This window comes from Eubalaena glacialis, chromosome 8 (genome assembly GCF_028564815.1).
Source record: "Eubalaena glacialis isolate mEubGla1 chromosome 8, mEubGla1.1.hap2.+ XY, whole genome shotgun sequence".
In the NCBI taxonomy this organism is placed as follows: Eukaryota; Metazoa; Chordata; class Mammalia; order Artiodactyla; family Balaenidae; genus Eubalaena; species Eubalaena glacialis.
In genome coordinates, this window is record NC_083723.1 from 86,286,312 (window position 1) to 86,302,824 (window position 16,513).

Genomic DNA, 16,513 nt, shown 5'->3' on the forward strand with positions numbered 1-16,513 from the left:
AATTATTTGTAAATAATAAAACTGATTTCCAGTATTTGTGGGATATTTACTTCTAATTCTTTTAATTGGGAAGGAGGACAGCTAGAAAAGCTTATATCGACTCCTTCTGTGAGATTCCAGTTTCTTTTAAAATTTTAAAGAAAATAGAGTGCTTATTACTGAGCTTTTCTTACTAAAATTTGGAATACCTTCCAGGAAGGTAAAATACTTTATGATGTTGAATAATATAGTTTTCAGTGTTTTGGTTTTTTGTTTTTGTTTTTATGATAACTCTCTTGGGAAGAAAGACTTTAGTCAAGTGATGATCTTGCAGTTGCAAATTTCAAAGATGATAATAGCCATCTGGCTTCTGATTCCTTCTATTTCTATTTACACCAAACTTGTCTTTTTTTTTTTTTTTTTTTTAAGATGCTGTGCCACAAAGCATCTAATCAAATCTCAATCAAATTTATTGTTTAAAAACAAGTGAAATCCTCCACTTTAAGCCTAGGAAAATTAGCTCATTTCAACACTGCACTTTCAAAATCTTAATTGGTCCCAGATGTTTGATTATAAACCATATTGTAGAAAATGGAAGGAAGAAAACCACACATGCATTAAATGCCAAGTGGATGATTTAAGTGATGTGTCATTTAATGAATTTTCAGAACAGCCCTGAGAGGTAGTGAGGTCAGTGAAGCTCAGAAAGGCTAAATGTCTTGCCCCAAGTCACACAGCTAGTAACTTCTAAACAGAATTCTGATTCCTCTGTAATACACACTCTTTCCACTACACTGAACTGTCTTAAAGATATTCATGCATAACAAGACACATTCAGGAGGAAAAGGCTTTCAGGAACAACATCTTAGAGGTCATCTAGATCAGCTTTCCAAGTACTGCCGGAATCACTCTTACTACATCTCTGAAAGGCAGTCAGCCAACTTTGGCTTAAACCCTTCCAGGGAAAGGGAGCACCATAGTTTTCACTACAGCATGACCTATTGTTAAACAGCCATGGTTATTATAAGTGAATTAAAATCTGCATTGCTATAATTTGTCATTAGGCCACTTTTCTCCTCTTGATTAATTCAAAATATGTTTACTTTTATTCCACATCTGCCCTTCAAATGGTTAAATGCTGTCTACATCTTATCCAAACTAAACGTCCCCAGATTCTTCAACCATCCTTAAGAATAGTTTCCAGATCACTCAAAACATTGACTCACCTTTGAACACACTAGTTTGCATAGCCCTCCTCAATTATGGTGACCATAATGAGCATTTCGACACATGATTTCCCTAGAATAGTCTTCATAAGGACACATCTATATTTCTATTTCTGTATTAATATAAATCTTCATAAGGTAGTTTAGCAGTTGGATTTCCTGCTTTTCAGAAACTATATGTCTAGTCAGTTCTTAGAGCGACCATTTGGGTAAGACAAAAGTCTAATTTCTCTGATAAGTTAATCCACTGACTTATTTATCATAACACTTGGAGAAAACTGTAGCAAGTAGCATCTCACTGACCTCCTTTAGGTGACCAGAGGAAGGGGGGAAGGGGAAATCCCTTATATTTTTCACCCTCTAAAGAATTTTGACCTAAGTGTATGTATTAGTTATTTATTGCTGCAAAACAAATTGCCCCTAAAACTGGGTCAGAATTTTGGTAGCGTCTTTGCTGTTGGTTCTGGTTTTGAGTCTCTCGTGAAATTGCAGTCAGGATTTCGGCTGGCATTTGGTTATCGGAAGGCTTGATTGGAACTGGAGGATCTACTCCCAAGATGGCTTACTCCTAAGGCTGGCAAGTTGGGCTGGTTGTTGGTGTGAAGTCTCTGTTCCTCCCCATGTGGGTCCTTCCACAGGACTGCTTTTGAATGTCCTTACAACCAGACAGCTGGATTCCCCCAGAATGAGGGAATCCTAGAGACTAAGGCTGAAGCAGCAATGCCTTTCATGACTTAGTTTCTGAAATCATACATTGTCACCTACATGGTGCGCTATTTGGTCACAAAGGCCAGCCCTGAGTCATTGTAGGAGGAGAGTAGTATGAGCATGAATACCAGGAGGTAAGGACCTCCTGTCATATTGGAGGCCAGTTACCATAATGTACCTTACCAAAGCATAGCAGGTCATAATGGATACCCTGTTCCTTCTGTATGCAGCTATCCAAGTCCAAATCCCAATAGTAACCTTGCAGTTGGTTCACAACTGCATACCCTTCCTCTGGCATTTAGCCTCTCTCTTCCCAGAGATGTTTCACCGATTTCCTCCCCCCAAAATTAGAACTATCTAACTCTATTGGCTATATTTCTCAAATGTTTATAAATGTTTATCTTTTTTGCTAAAAGTAAATATAGTTTAGCTGAGTTTGGGAATATTAAATTTGCTACACTACATTCAAATAAAGGTAAGAATAATCACTAAATTGAACATGGAGAGTAGTCATGGGCCTAACTCAGGGGTTCTTAATCTGGGTCCAGAGACATACCCTGAATTATCTATAGGACTGTGTACATATGTACACATGTGCATTTATCTGGAGGGAGAGTCCATGGTTTTTATCAGCTTTTATTTATTTATTTATTTATTTATTTATTTATTTATTTATTTATTTTTGGCTGCGTTGGGTCTTCGTTGCTGTGTGCGGGCTTTCTCTAGTTGTGGCGAGCAGGGGCTACCCTTCTTTGCGGTGCATGGGCTTCTCATTGCGGTGGCTTCTCTTGTTGCAGAGCACGGGCTCCAGGCACGCGGGCTTCAGTAGTTGTGGCTCGTGGGCTCTAGAGCGCAGGCTCAGTAGTTGTGGTGCACGGGCTTAGTTGCTCCACGACATGTGGGATCTTTCCGGACCAGGGCTCGAACCCGTGTCCCCTGCATTGGCAGGCGGGTTCTTAACCACTGCGCCACCAGGGAAGCCCTTTATCAGCTTCTTGAAGGGGCCATTTGTAATGCCTTTCAGAGCAGCAACAAAATTTAGTCCTCATTGTAAGGTTTTTCCAGTTAAAGGAAATGGGTTATTGAGCCAATTACCAAGTTACTGCCTCAAGGGCCCCAAAACACTGTTCATTGCCTGCTTTGTGATAATAGAAATAAATCCTGTAAATATCAATACTTCTCCTTTTCCAGCTCTCATGATATTAAGCTTTGTCAGTAAAGAGCACTGGAGGGACACTAGAGGAAGAATAGAATTCTCTACCTGTGTAGTGTAGTGTGCTCCCTTAGGCAGGCTCTTACAGCACGTGTGGCTTCTGCAGCTCTCAGTTCCAGCAGTGCCCAGTGGCCAGCAGTGTGTAGCACCTCCCGTGAACAGGCAACTTTGCAGGCAACACCTGTGAGCATCTTTCCCTGGAACCCCATCAAATGGCTTCACATGGAGTACCACCAGTACAACACTGTTCATGAATAGCTTCCCCTCACACCCCTTAGGCAGCTTTTCTCCCTTAGCAAACTTCTCTGACATCAAATGAGCCACAGTCACTGGACTTCTTCAAGGAGGGTCTATCTCAGCCCTTAGGGCAGTAGATGATCACTATATCTGATTTTCCTATATTCTTTAGCATTTTCTTAGTTCTTTACTATCCATCTCCTTATCACTCCAATTCCTTGTTATAAATGGTAATTCTTTATATTTAACCTTCCATGTTCAAAATATTGTTTGATTTCTGTCTCTTGATTGGACCCTAACTGATACAGAATTGGTATCAGTAGTGATCCCAGGAGAGAAACACACAAAGAATTTGAGGATTGCCTTGGTCATACCCTTTGGCTGGGTTCCTCCCCACTGAGAAGTGAGATGAGGGCATTAAAGTAATCGAACTGTCATCTGTGGTTGATCGTGCTGACATGTCAACTGAAGCAAGAGATTGCCCAGCTGGATGCTGCACTTGACCATTATGGCAGTTAGGATGTCTCTAAGGACAATGGTATGGCATAGAGTCTTCTGAGTGTCCTTTAGCACTTACAGAAAGAAAATCACAAGCTCGTTTCTTTCAACTCTCAGCTCAAGTCACAGTCTAAGACCAGAAAGCTTCCATGATAACTATAAAAGAATCTTTTAGTTCTTTCAGACATAGGGGTGATATTGTCAAAAATCAAGCACAAAATTTTATTATATGGATTGCTGAATTGTAGCAATAGTTGTATTCACAGTTCCATCAAATTTTTCACACGACAAACTAGCGGTTAACAGTGGCGGGGGCGGGTGGTATACAGGTGAGGGAGTGAGAGGTACAAACTATTGGGTGTAAGACTGGCTACAAGGATGTATTATACAACATGGGGAATATAGCCAATATTTTCTAATAACTGTAAATGGAGTGTAACCTTTAAAAATTGTATAAACATTTTTAAAAGGAAAAAACAGAAAAGAATGGGCAGAGAAGAAAGACCAGGGTTACAGAATAAAACAAAGTGTACTAGGCAAAAAGAAAAAGTGTGCCAAGAAAAGAAAAAGGGAAACCCAAAGTAGGATGCAGCCTGCATTTTTTAACATTATCATCATCATCATCATCATTATTACTAAAATAAAATAGCTAAATTTTTTTTCATTTTTTACATAAAAGTTAAAGCATTGAATGAGAAAGAATGGGATCCTGAAAATTGGAATGGGGACAGCTGCTTGAACACAGATGAAGCTAATCATCTTGAAACTACAAGTCACTCTACGCTACCTCTATTAAAGAAAGAAGTTTGCCCTCTGGAGACCAGCCTTCCTTTGCTTAAAAACGCTGTGATAACCTCACCGGGGAAGATGCCTTAAAACGGAATATTTATTCTCCACAAGACACACTATAACCACCCACTATTGTCCCTAGACCTAAAACTAGGGTTAAATCTCAGCATTCTCCATGGCGACAGGTACACACAGTGACCCAGGAAGAAATAGCTTACACACCAAGATAATTGCAAGACTTTACTAATCTATATCAGCAGAAATAGGAAGTATATTCTAAGAGTGTTAGACCTCGGAGGGTGAAATACAACACTAGATTGAGCCAAATTAATGGATATAGTGCACTTAGTAGATTCCAGGCTTGATGTGTTAGTTCATGAAGCTGAAGGTAGCTCTCACAATTGATTGATTGGTCGACTGAAACTTGGACTCAACCATGGCCTACATTTAATATAGCTGAGATACGAGAGCTATCTACATCATGTAGATAAAGGAATCCAAGGGCCTAGGGAAATAGGTATGTTAAATGTATTGCATGTTACCTGCACACCCACCTGTCCCCTTCAACGTTCCATGAGAAGGCCCAGAAGACACTCATTTCACTAAGGCATTGAGAAATACATGAGTGAGGGGAGCTCCCACATCCTTGTAAAGCTCTGTGTTGCTCTCATTTGTAGACCAGGCATGACTGAAGGGGATGCTGCCACTGAGATAAACTCCCTAGTTATAGTGCCATTTGGAAGACAGCACCCTGAAAGGATGAGAATCTGTTTCATAGGATGCAGTATATCCTTTGGATCAGAGACCATTATATGCAGAGGAATGTCAATTCTTAGCTCAACTGCAACAATACTTAATGTTCACCATTTACAATAATAATATTTGTGCTACTCACTATAATAGAGGACACAAAGAATAGTAAGATGTACTTGCCTTCAAGGGGTTTACAACTTAGGAGAAAATAAGACAAGCCCACAAATGACTGTAAGACAAAATAGAGTAAGGGCAGTATCCCAGGCCCTTCTGCAACCCAGCCAGTTTATGTCTCAGCCAAAAGCAGAAGAGGAAAGTGAGCAATTTGCTGTATCGAAGTGGGCTGGGGGCAATTTGCAAAAGGCAAACAGTAATTTGACTTGACTCTTCCTTTCCTCAGCTTTTTCCAACTTTTTCTCACATTTCCCCCAGATTATATGCTCATTAAAACCAATCCACTGCCTTTCCACAAGCCCAGCCGACACTGTAAGTTCAGAGAGGTCTAGCTATGCCACAGGAGGTAAGATGGACCTCACACTACCAGGCATGCATGTCTACCTCCCCCTTCTTAAGGCCTATTTTTCACTGTGCCATTCTTAAGGACAGCTTCATCCTTTTTCATTACACTCTCCACCATCCCTCCCATTTCGCTCCCAGTAACTGCAGCAATTTCTTTATGTTGGTAGTGGCTTCCTAATTAGCTGTGTTAAGATTCTGAGGCCAGATCTGGGATCAGCAGGATAACTGATTGATTTAACTGACATGGGTAAGGAAAGGGAATGACAACTAAGTCAAGTGCTTCAAATACTGTGCCCTAGAAACCCACTTCATTCATTCAAAGTATTTCACATTTCAAAGGTTTTGTACTTTTTATCTTATCTCGAAAAATACTGCCAAAAACATGCATAGCAATTAAGTAGTTTCATAACTGGTCAATAGAAAAGGCCAAAGTTCTTGAGAAAAATCTTGTCTTCTTAGTTTCTTTCTTTGTGTCATGACTCCCTAGGGTTTGTAAACTAGGCTGAGTCTTTGAAACAGCAAACTAGCTTTGACTAAGAAAATTTGTTAAATTCCAGGCTTTAGAGAGTAATAGGACAGCTTCTTGAGTATAGTCTTTCTAACACTCATTCTTAAAGAATGCAGGATTTTATCTCCCTGAAGGAATTTATGTTTCACAACTTTGATGTTGCCCAGTGCAAAATGCTCAGCTCTGTTGCAAAAATTTGTAACTAAGATCATTCCAGAATGAAGACAAAGCAATTTAACATTAATAGAGTGCTTATTACAAATGTGGAGCGTGCTAGGTGTGTTTATGTAGTGATCTCTTTGAATCCCTTCAAGATAAACCCTGAGCCCTCACTTGCAAACTTTCCCTGCCCCATCCTTAGATGTTTTGTCTGTGCTTCTATGTGAAATCTATTTCATTTACCATGTGATAATTATCTCTTGATAAGTCTGTGAGCTCCCTGAGGCTAGATATTATACCTTAAACAAATTTTTTATCACTATTGCCCAGCACAATCCCTTTTTCTTAATAACAATGAATATTATTGACTAAATGATAATACTCAATTTACAGAGAAGGTAAATGAGATAAGTAATTTGCCCAAGGTGACTCAGTTAATAATTGATAGAGCTGTTGATACGAAAGCCTCTGAATTTTATGGCATTTCCTATTTGTTTGTGTTTAACACCACTTCTAACTTCCGTATCTGTAGGATTTGGGGTAACCATCTACGTCCTTTTTCATGTATGCAATAGCAGACAGTAGAGTGTCTGGGAAAACTACAGGACAGAAATCTGGGCCAAATTGAGGCGATGTACCATGAGGTCAGCAAAAGCATCACAGGGACAAAGTTCAGAAGTGATGGGGGGACATCTCTCTTCAGACATCTGCTAGGAATCTCAGGTAGCCAAAAGCAACATCCCTGATTAACTATAAACTTGCTCGTTAACTATGCAGAAAAACAGAGAAAAAAAACCACAGGAATTTCAGCATTGTACCTAATTATCTCTTATATACTTTCCTCTGACGCTTAATGATTAGCTATACCACAGGCATTTTCCTGCTAACTCCTCTGCCAAACTCAGTATTTTAATCTATTATATTTTATTGCACATATGACTAGAATCTCCTATAATTATTATACACTTGCAGCTTTTTATTTTGTGTCTGTGAAAGTTATTCTTTGTTAACACAACCATTTTTATTCACTCTTATTCACTCTCACCCCAAATTGCAGCTTATAGAGTAACTCTTCAGGAAGGGAAATATTTGAGGCACTCTCCTTATAACCACCTGCATTTGTGAGGATGCCAAGAAACCTATGAAAGAAAATAAGCTTAAAGAAGGAAAAGAAAACTCAGCATAAATTCTTTTTCTCAGATTCACGTGAGAGACGGTCTTCTTTGCTCCCCACCATTTATGTATTGGTTCTCCAGGGGTTTTTTGTTTTTTTGTTTTTTTTTCAAAATTCATTTAGAAACCTCCATTTTGGATAGGGGGTCTCATTTTGACTTATTGTCAATAGAAACCATTTTTCTTATTATTTCATAGGATTTTTTTTATCAGCTATGATTTTCTTTTATTTAAAACATTTTTTAACTTCATAAGAAATTCTAGTCTAATTTGTATAGCCTAACCATCCTAAGTTAGCAACTATCATTTTTTATTTCTTCTGATTTTCATTATATCTGTATGCATATTTATAATGAAATTCATATGTATATAGTTTTATAACGTTGTAATAGTATGCACACACAATTTTAGAAATTCCTTTTTTCACGTAAAAGTGTTTTTATAAATTCTTTTTATTTCTATTTTGTTATTTTTTATTTCTACATAGTCGTATTTATCAGTGCTGAAGTTTCAAAATGAAATACTATATCAACATGCCATAATTTTATTTAACCATTTCTCAAGTCTTAGATATGTGAGTTCACAGTTTTTCATTTTTAAAAATAATGCTTCTATAAACATCTTGGTTTGCTTAGCCCTTATACTTGAAATATATTCCCAGAAGAATGATTACTAAGTCAAAGGATCTGAACTCTTGATATACATTGTCCATTATATTTTTAAATCAACTGAAAATAAATTTAAATATTTGGCATTATTTATTTTAACTTGCTTTAGTCCAGCTGTTAATATATTATATCATCAAACATTTTAAAATATGCTGAAAATATGTCATTTAGTTTATTTTGTTGCAAGTGATAATCAGCTAACCATCAAAAAGGCATGGCTGGATTCAGGAGTTCTCTTTCCCATTCTTCATTTATTTCCCAATGATATTATTGGTATCATTCCTTGTTGGGCTTTCTCCATAGTAGGAAAATGGCCACTGGAGATCTCAAGCCTAGTTATTTAAGACTATGGCTTCCATATATCAGATCTCATTGAAGGATTCTGATTATCCTTGCTTGACTCTAATGCCTACCCTGGATTAATCATTTTGTCCATGAAGACGTAGTACTGTACTTAGTTTGGCCCATCTTGGTCACATACTGACCCTGGGGGCATGGGGAGGTGAAGGGCAAGGCACCATGACTGACAGCCCTACTAGAACCATGGACTTGGAAAGAGGTGAGAGCCTTAGAGGGGCTATTGGCAGACAAAAACAACATATCCGTTTCTTATATTGTTTCTAAACTTCTTCATATCTATAAATGTAAATGTAGACTTGCCCCTCTTTAAGATTGTGAAGTAATAAGTTTTACTTTCTTGCTCTCTTATCTCCCCTTTCTGCATCCTTCTCCTTTCTCCCAGACCTACCACCACTGTCCAGTGACCTAATGTTCTCTCTAATCTGTTTCCTATCAAAACCTACTTTAAGTTAACAGGAGTTGAAAAGAATCCAAAAAAATCAAATTAAGACCCAGGACTCAAGTTACTGTCCTCCATAGAGTTGGTTAGTTTTTAATCGAGGACAATCATACAAGACTAAGAAAGGTAGAATTTGAAGGGGAAGGGGGACACTTGAGCACCTTCAAATACTCCCCTTCTACTAGGAATTCATTTTTTTCCCCTTTAGATTGCTAGTAATATCTTTAGTGAAAAGGATGTAAGAGATGAATAGAACCCAGGATCTCTAACTTGAATCCTGTCCATTCAGCTAGATCCCCAGAGGAAATACACATGTAGAAGACAAGGCTAGCCAGTGCATGCTCTTTATTACCGTGAGGCTTTTGCCCAAACCCCACTATTTAACAAAGCAGACAAAAGTGGTCAAGAGCATAGGCTCTGGAATCAGCCCAACCTTTGCTCGAAAGTGGCTCTATCATTTATTACCTGGAGTCTTAGTACCTTGACTAAATGGGGATAGTAATTTCTACCTCATGGGGTGCTGTGAGGATTAAAAATAAATAAATAATGCATACAGACTGCTTAGTTCAGTGCCTGGCACAGAGTAAGCCCTTAATAAGTGAGAGTCGTTTTATGATGATGAAGGATGAGAAGGAGGAAGAGGAGGAAGAGGAAGAGAGGAAAGGGAGGGGGAACAGAACAGAAGAAAGAGGAAGGAGGAGGAGAAAGAAGAAGGCATCACCTTACCTGAAAGGCCAAATCACATAGAAACCTCCTTTTCACTTGGCTGCAAGTTGGTCTTAGGACCTAAAATAATGGTCTTCAAAAATTGTTGTCCTTATACCTCCAAAATAATTTTTTAAACTATGAACCCTCTCATGCATTTTTAAGTTAACATCTAAAAGTTTTCATTCTGAGTTTAAATAGTTATGAAAGGATATTCCTGGCATTTTAAATACTGGCATTTTCAAATACAATTTTTACGTCACTTTTAGCTACCCAGTTGTTAGTGTCATTCGCTCTCTTAATGTCCAAGGTTCCCAAGCCTATACCAAGATATCAAATAATTATTAATTACACCTCTTTTTCTTTTACTTGGAAGCAACTTATTTAATCTACTAGACTCAGGAAGGGAAATTTTTAATTTATTAATTTCAATATGCCTTTGCCATTACCATATGCTTAAAATATATTTTCATGAAAATCTCAGAGCTACAGATTTCACTTATTTATTTCATGGCACATATCTGTTATTTAATTTAATTACCAAAGCCAGCCCTTATTGCCAATCAGATGATTTTTTCTATAGAAAAAAGACTAATATCCTTTTTAATTGATGTATACAGGCTAATGACGGGAAATGAATTCTGAGTATATGACATATACATACATACACATATGTCACATATCTATAGACAGTTGACCCTTGAACAACGTGGGTTTGGACTGCAGGTCCACTCACACGTGGACTTTTTTCAGTAACTGCGCACTACAATAATACATGATCCCCGATCCCTGGTTGGTTGAATCCAAGGGTGCGGAAGTGCAGATACTGAGGACCAATTGTAAAGTTATACGTGGATTTTCCACTCCGGGGGTTGGGGGGGGCTACACCCTAAACCACCCTCCCACCTTGTTCAAGGGTCAGTTGGACAATACCTTCATAGTTTGGAGAACGAAGTCCCATACCAATAAAAGTAGGCTGTACTGCGTTTGGCTCTCCAGCCCCTTTCCTCTTTTTCTCCCCCCTTTCCTCTTAAACCTGCATCAAAGTCCAGCACGGTATCAATCTGACACTGAGATGATCAACTCAAAGAAAAGGACAAGAAACTGAGAAAACAACCCATTCCTGTACTAATGAGACGCAAACGGTGTCTCATTTGTGTTGGACACCTACTTGGGCGGGTGGGGCTTCCCTTACAGGTCAGTATAGGCCAAAAGGCCTACAACTGTGTGAAATATCAGTCACAGTGAACTGAAATTCAAAACTAAATTATATTTTCAACTACTGTCTAGGAATAAAAGGTACAATTTTAGTACTGCCAACATGTCATTTGATGTAATTCAATTTGATATTTTGCTATTAAGTCCATGAACCAACAGATTTCAGTATTTCACGATCCTTCTCTCAGAAGGACACCTGGGGGAAAGGGACAATTTGATAATGCATGTCAAAATCTTAAAAGAGGACTGTAATTGGGAAGGGATGAGGATGTATTCTGGGGGGCCAGTAATGTTCTATTTCTTGACTTGGAGGGTGGTGGATACACTGTTGTTTATAACTGTTAAAGTATTCATGTAAGTATATTGCACAATTTCAGAACTCTTGCAAAATATACCTACTCAATTATTCACTTTAAATAGTTTTCCCCAAATTTAAACAAGATGTAGGAATGATTTTAGCTCATTGTATATAACAGTAAAAAATGAAAACTAAAAATCTGATAGTGAAGGTTTGGTTAAATAAAGCATACTATAGACATACATTGGAACACTATGCAGCTTTTTGAAAAGTATGTATAGATAAGTACTGAAATAGAAGTTGTTCATACATAACGTGAAAAGCAAATTGCAAAAACTATGTTCAGGGCTTCCCACCAGGGAAGTCCCAACCAAAGTATTAATAGTGGAATTGGAGGAAACTTGCTCAAGCCTCTTAGATAGCCTCATCCACCAGAGGGCAGACAGCAGAAGCAAGAAGAACTACAGTCCTGCAGCCTGTGGAACAAAAACCACATTCACAGAAAGATAGACAAGATGAAAAGGCAGAGGGCTATGTACCAGATGAAGGAACAAGATAAAACCCCAGAAAAACAACAAAATGAAATGGAGATAGGCAACCTTCCAGAAAAAGAATTCAGAATAATAATAGTGAAGATGATCCAGGACCTCGGAAAAAGAATGGAGGCAATGACTGAGAAGATGCAAGAAATGTTTAACAAAGGCCTAGAAGAATTAAAGAACAAACAAACAGATGAACAATACAATAACTGAAATGAAAAATACACCAGAAGGAATCAATAGCAGAATAACTGAGGCAGAAGAATGGATAAGTGACCTGGAACACAGAATGGTGGAATTCACTGCCATGGAACAGAATAAAGAAAAAAGAATGAAAAGAAATGAAGACAGCCTAAGAGACCTCTGGGACAACATTAAACATAACAACATTCACATTATTGGGGTCCCAGAAGGAGAAGAGAGAGAGAAAGGACCAGAGAAAATATTTGAAGAGATTATAGTCGAAAACTTCCCTAACATGGGAAAGGAAATAGCCACCCAAGTCCAGGAAGCGCAGAGAGTCCCATACAGGATAAACCCAAGGAGAAACACGCCGAGACACACAGTAATCAAATTGACAAAAATTAAAGACAAAGAAATATTATTGAAAGCAGCAAGGGAAAAACGACAAATAACATACAAGGGAACTCCCATAAGGTTAACAGCTGATTTCTCAGCAGAAACTCTACAAGCCAGAAGGGAGTGACATGACATATTTAAAGTGATGAAAGGGAAGAACTTACAACCAAGATTACTCTACCCGGCAAGGATCTCATTCAGATTCGATGGAGAAATCAAAAGCTTTACAGACAAGCAAAAGCTAAGAGAATTCAGCACCACCAAACCAGCTCTACAACAAAAGCTAAAGGAACTTCTCTAAGTGGGAAACACAAGAGAAGAAAAGGACCTACAAAAACAAACCCATAAATATTAAGAAAATGGTAACAGGAACATACATATCGATAATTACCTTAAACATGGGTGGATTAAATGCTCCAACCAAAAGACACAGGCTCGCTGAATGGATACAAAAACAAGACCCATATATATACTGTCTACAAGAGACCCACTTCAGACCTAGGGACACATACAAACTGAAAATGAGGGGATGGAAAAAGATATTCCATGCAAATGGAAATCGAAAGAAAGCTGGAGTAGCAATACTCATATCAGGTAAAAATAGACTTTAAAATAAAGACTGTTACAAGAGACAAGGAAGGACACTACATAATGATCAAGGGATCAATCCAAGAAGAAGATATAACAATTATAAATATATATGCTCCCAACATAGGAGCACCTCAGTACATAAGGCAACTGCTAACAGCTATAAAAGAGGAAATTGACAGTAACACAATAATAGTGGGGGACTTTAACACCTCACTTACACCAATGGACAGATCATCCAAACAGAAAATTACTAAGGAAACACAAGCTTTAAATGACACAATAGACCAGATAGATTTAATTGATATTTATAGGACAGACATTCCTTCCAAAAACAGCAGATTACACTTTCTTCTCAAGTGCGCACGGAACATTCTCCAGGATAGATCACATGTTGGATCACAAATCAAGCCTCAGTAAATTTAAGAAAATTGAAATCATATCAAGCATCTTTTCTGACTGCAATGCTATGAGATTAGAAATCAATTACAGGGAAAAAAAACGTAAAAAACACAAACACATGGAGGGTAAACAATACGTTACTAAATAACCAAGAGATCACTGAAGAAATCAAAGAGGAAATCAAAAAACACCTAGAGACAAATGACAATGAAAACACGATGATCCAAAACCTATGGGATGCAGCAAAAGCAATTCTAAGAGGGAAGTTTATAGCAGTACAAGCCTACATCAAGAAACAAGAAAAATCTGAAATAAACAATCTAACCTTACACCTAAAGGAACTAGAGAAAGAAGAACAAACAAAACCCAAAGTTAGTAGAAGGAAAGAAATCATAAAGATCAGAGCAGAAATAAATGAAATAGAAACAAGGAAAACAATAGCAAAGATCAATAAAACTAGAATCTGGTTCTCTGACAAGATAAACAAAATTGGTAAACCACTAGCCAGACTCATCAAGAAAAAGAGGGAGAGGACTCAAATCAATAAAATTAGAAATGGAAAAGGAGAAGTTACAACAGACACCACAGAAATACAAAGCATCCTAAGAGACTACTACAAGCAACTCTATGCCAATAAAATGGACAACCTGGAAGAAATGGACAAATTCTTAGAAAGGTATAACCTTCCAAGACTGAACCAGGAAGAAACAGAAAATATGAACAGACCAATCACAAGTAATGAAATTGAAACTGTGACTAAATATCTTCCAACAAACAAAAGTCCAGGACCAGATGGCTTCACAGGTGAATTCTATCAAACATTTAGAGAAGAGCTAACACCCATCCTTCTCAAACTGTTCCAAAAAATTGCAGAGGAAGGAACACTCCCAAACACTTTCTATGAGGCCATCATCACCCTGATACCAAAACCAGACAAAGATACTACAAAAAAAGAAAATTACACACCAATATCACTGATGGATATAAATACAAAAATCCTCAACAAAATACTAGCAAACAGAATCCAATAACACATTAAAAGGATCATACACCACGATCAAGTGTGATTTATCCCAGGGATGCAAGGTTTCTTCAATATATGCAAATCAATCAATGTGATACACCATATTAACAAATTGAAGAAGAAAAAGCATATGATCATCTCAATAGATGCAGAAAAAGCTTTTGACAAAATTCAACACCCATTTATGATAAAAACTCTCCAGAAAGTGGGCATAGAGGGAACCTACCTCAACATAATAAAGGCCATATATGACCAACCCACAGCCAATATCATTCTAAATGGTGAAAAACTGAAAGCACTTCCTCTAAGATCAGGAACAAGACAAGGATGTCCACTCTCGCCACTATTATTCAACATAGTTTTGGAAGTCCTAGCCATGGCAATCAGAAAAGAAAAAGAAATAAAAGGAATACAAATTGGAAAGGAAGAAGTTAAACTATCACTGTTTGCAGATTACATGATACTATACATAGAGAATCCTAAGGATGCCACCAGAAAACTACTAGAGCTAATCAATGAATTTGGTAAAGTTGCAGGATACAAAATTAATGCACAGAAATCTCTTGCATTCCTATACACTAATGATGAAAAATCTGAAAGAGAAATTAAGGAAACACTCCCATTTACCATTGCAACAAAAACAATAAAATATCTAGGAATAAACCTACCTAGGGAGACAAAAGACCTGTATGCAGAAAACTATAAGACACTGATGAAAGAAAGATGATACAAACAGATGGAGAGATATACCATGTTCTTGGATTGGAAGAATCAATATTGTGAAAATGACTATACTACCCAAAGCAATCTACAGATTCAATGCAATCCCTATCAAATTACCAATGGCATTTTTTACAGAACTAGACAAAATATCTTAAAATTTGTATGGAGACACAAAAGACCCCGAATAGCCAAAGCAGACTTGAGGGGAAAAAACAGAGCTGGAGGAATCAGACTCCCTGACTTCAGACTATACTACAAAGCTACCATAATCAAGACAATATGGTACTGGAACAAAAACAGAAACGTAGATCAATGGAACAAGATAGAAAGCCCAGAGATAAACCCCATAACACCTATGGTCAACTAATCTATGACAAAGGAGGCAAGGATATACAATGGAGAAAAGACAGTCTCTTCAATAAGTGGTGCTGGGAAAACTGGACAGCTACATGTAAAAGAATGAGATTAGAACACTTCCTAACACCATACACAAAAATATACTCAAAATGGGTTAGAGACCTAAATGTAAGACCGGACACTATAAAACTCTTAGGGGAAAACATAGGAAGAACACTCTTTGACATAAATCAGAGCAAGATCTTTTTTGATCCACCTCCTAGAGTAATGGAAATAAAAACAAAAATAAACAAATGGGACCTACTGAAAGTTAAAAGCTTTTGCAAAGCAAAGGAAACTACAAACAAGACGAAAGGACCACCCTCAGAATGGGAGAAAATATTTGCAAACGAATCAATGGACAAAGGATTAATCTCCAAAATATATAAACAGCTCGTGCAGCTCAATATTAAAAAAACAAACAACCCAATCAAAAAATGGGCAGAAGACCTAAATAGACATTTCTCCAAAGAAGAGATTCAGATGGCCAAGAAGCACATGAAAAGCTGCTCAACATCACTAATTATTAGAGAAATGCAAATCAAAACTACAGTGAGGTATCACCTCACACCAGTTAGAATGGGCATCATCAGAAAATCTACAAACAACAAATGCTGGAGAGGGTGTGGAGAAAAGGGAACCCTCTTGCACCGTTGGTGGGAATGTAAATTGATACAGCCACTATGGAGAATAGTATGGAGGTTCCTTAAAAAACTAAAACTAGAATTACCATATGACCCAGCAATCCCACTACTGGGCATATACCCAGAAAAAACCATAATTCAAAAAGACACATGCACCCCAGTGTTCAT

General features: G+C 37.7%; 1 long non-coding RNA gene across 1 annotated transcript in view; it reads left to right on the forward strand.

The window, feature by feature from the left end:
* Positions 1-16,513, forward strand: part of LOC133096859 (uncharacterized) — a 50,091-nt gene that overhangs the window by 2,340 nt on the left and 31,238 nt on the right. The window lies entirely within an intron of this gene.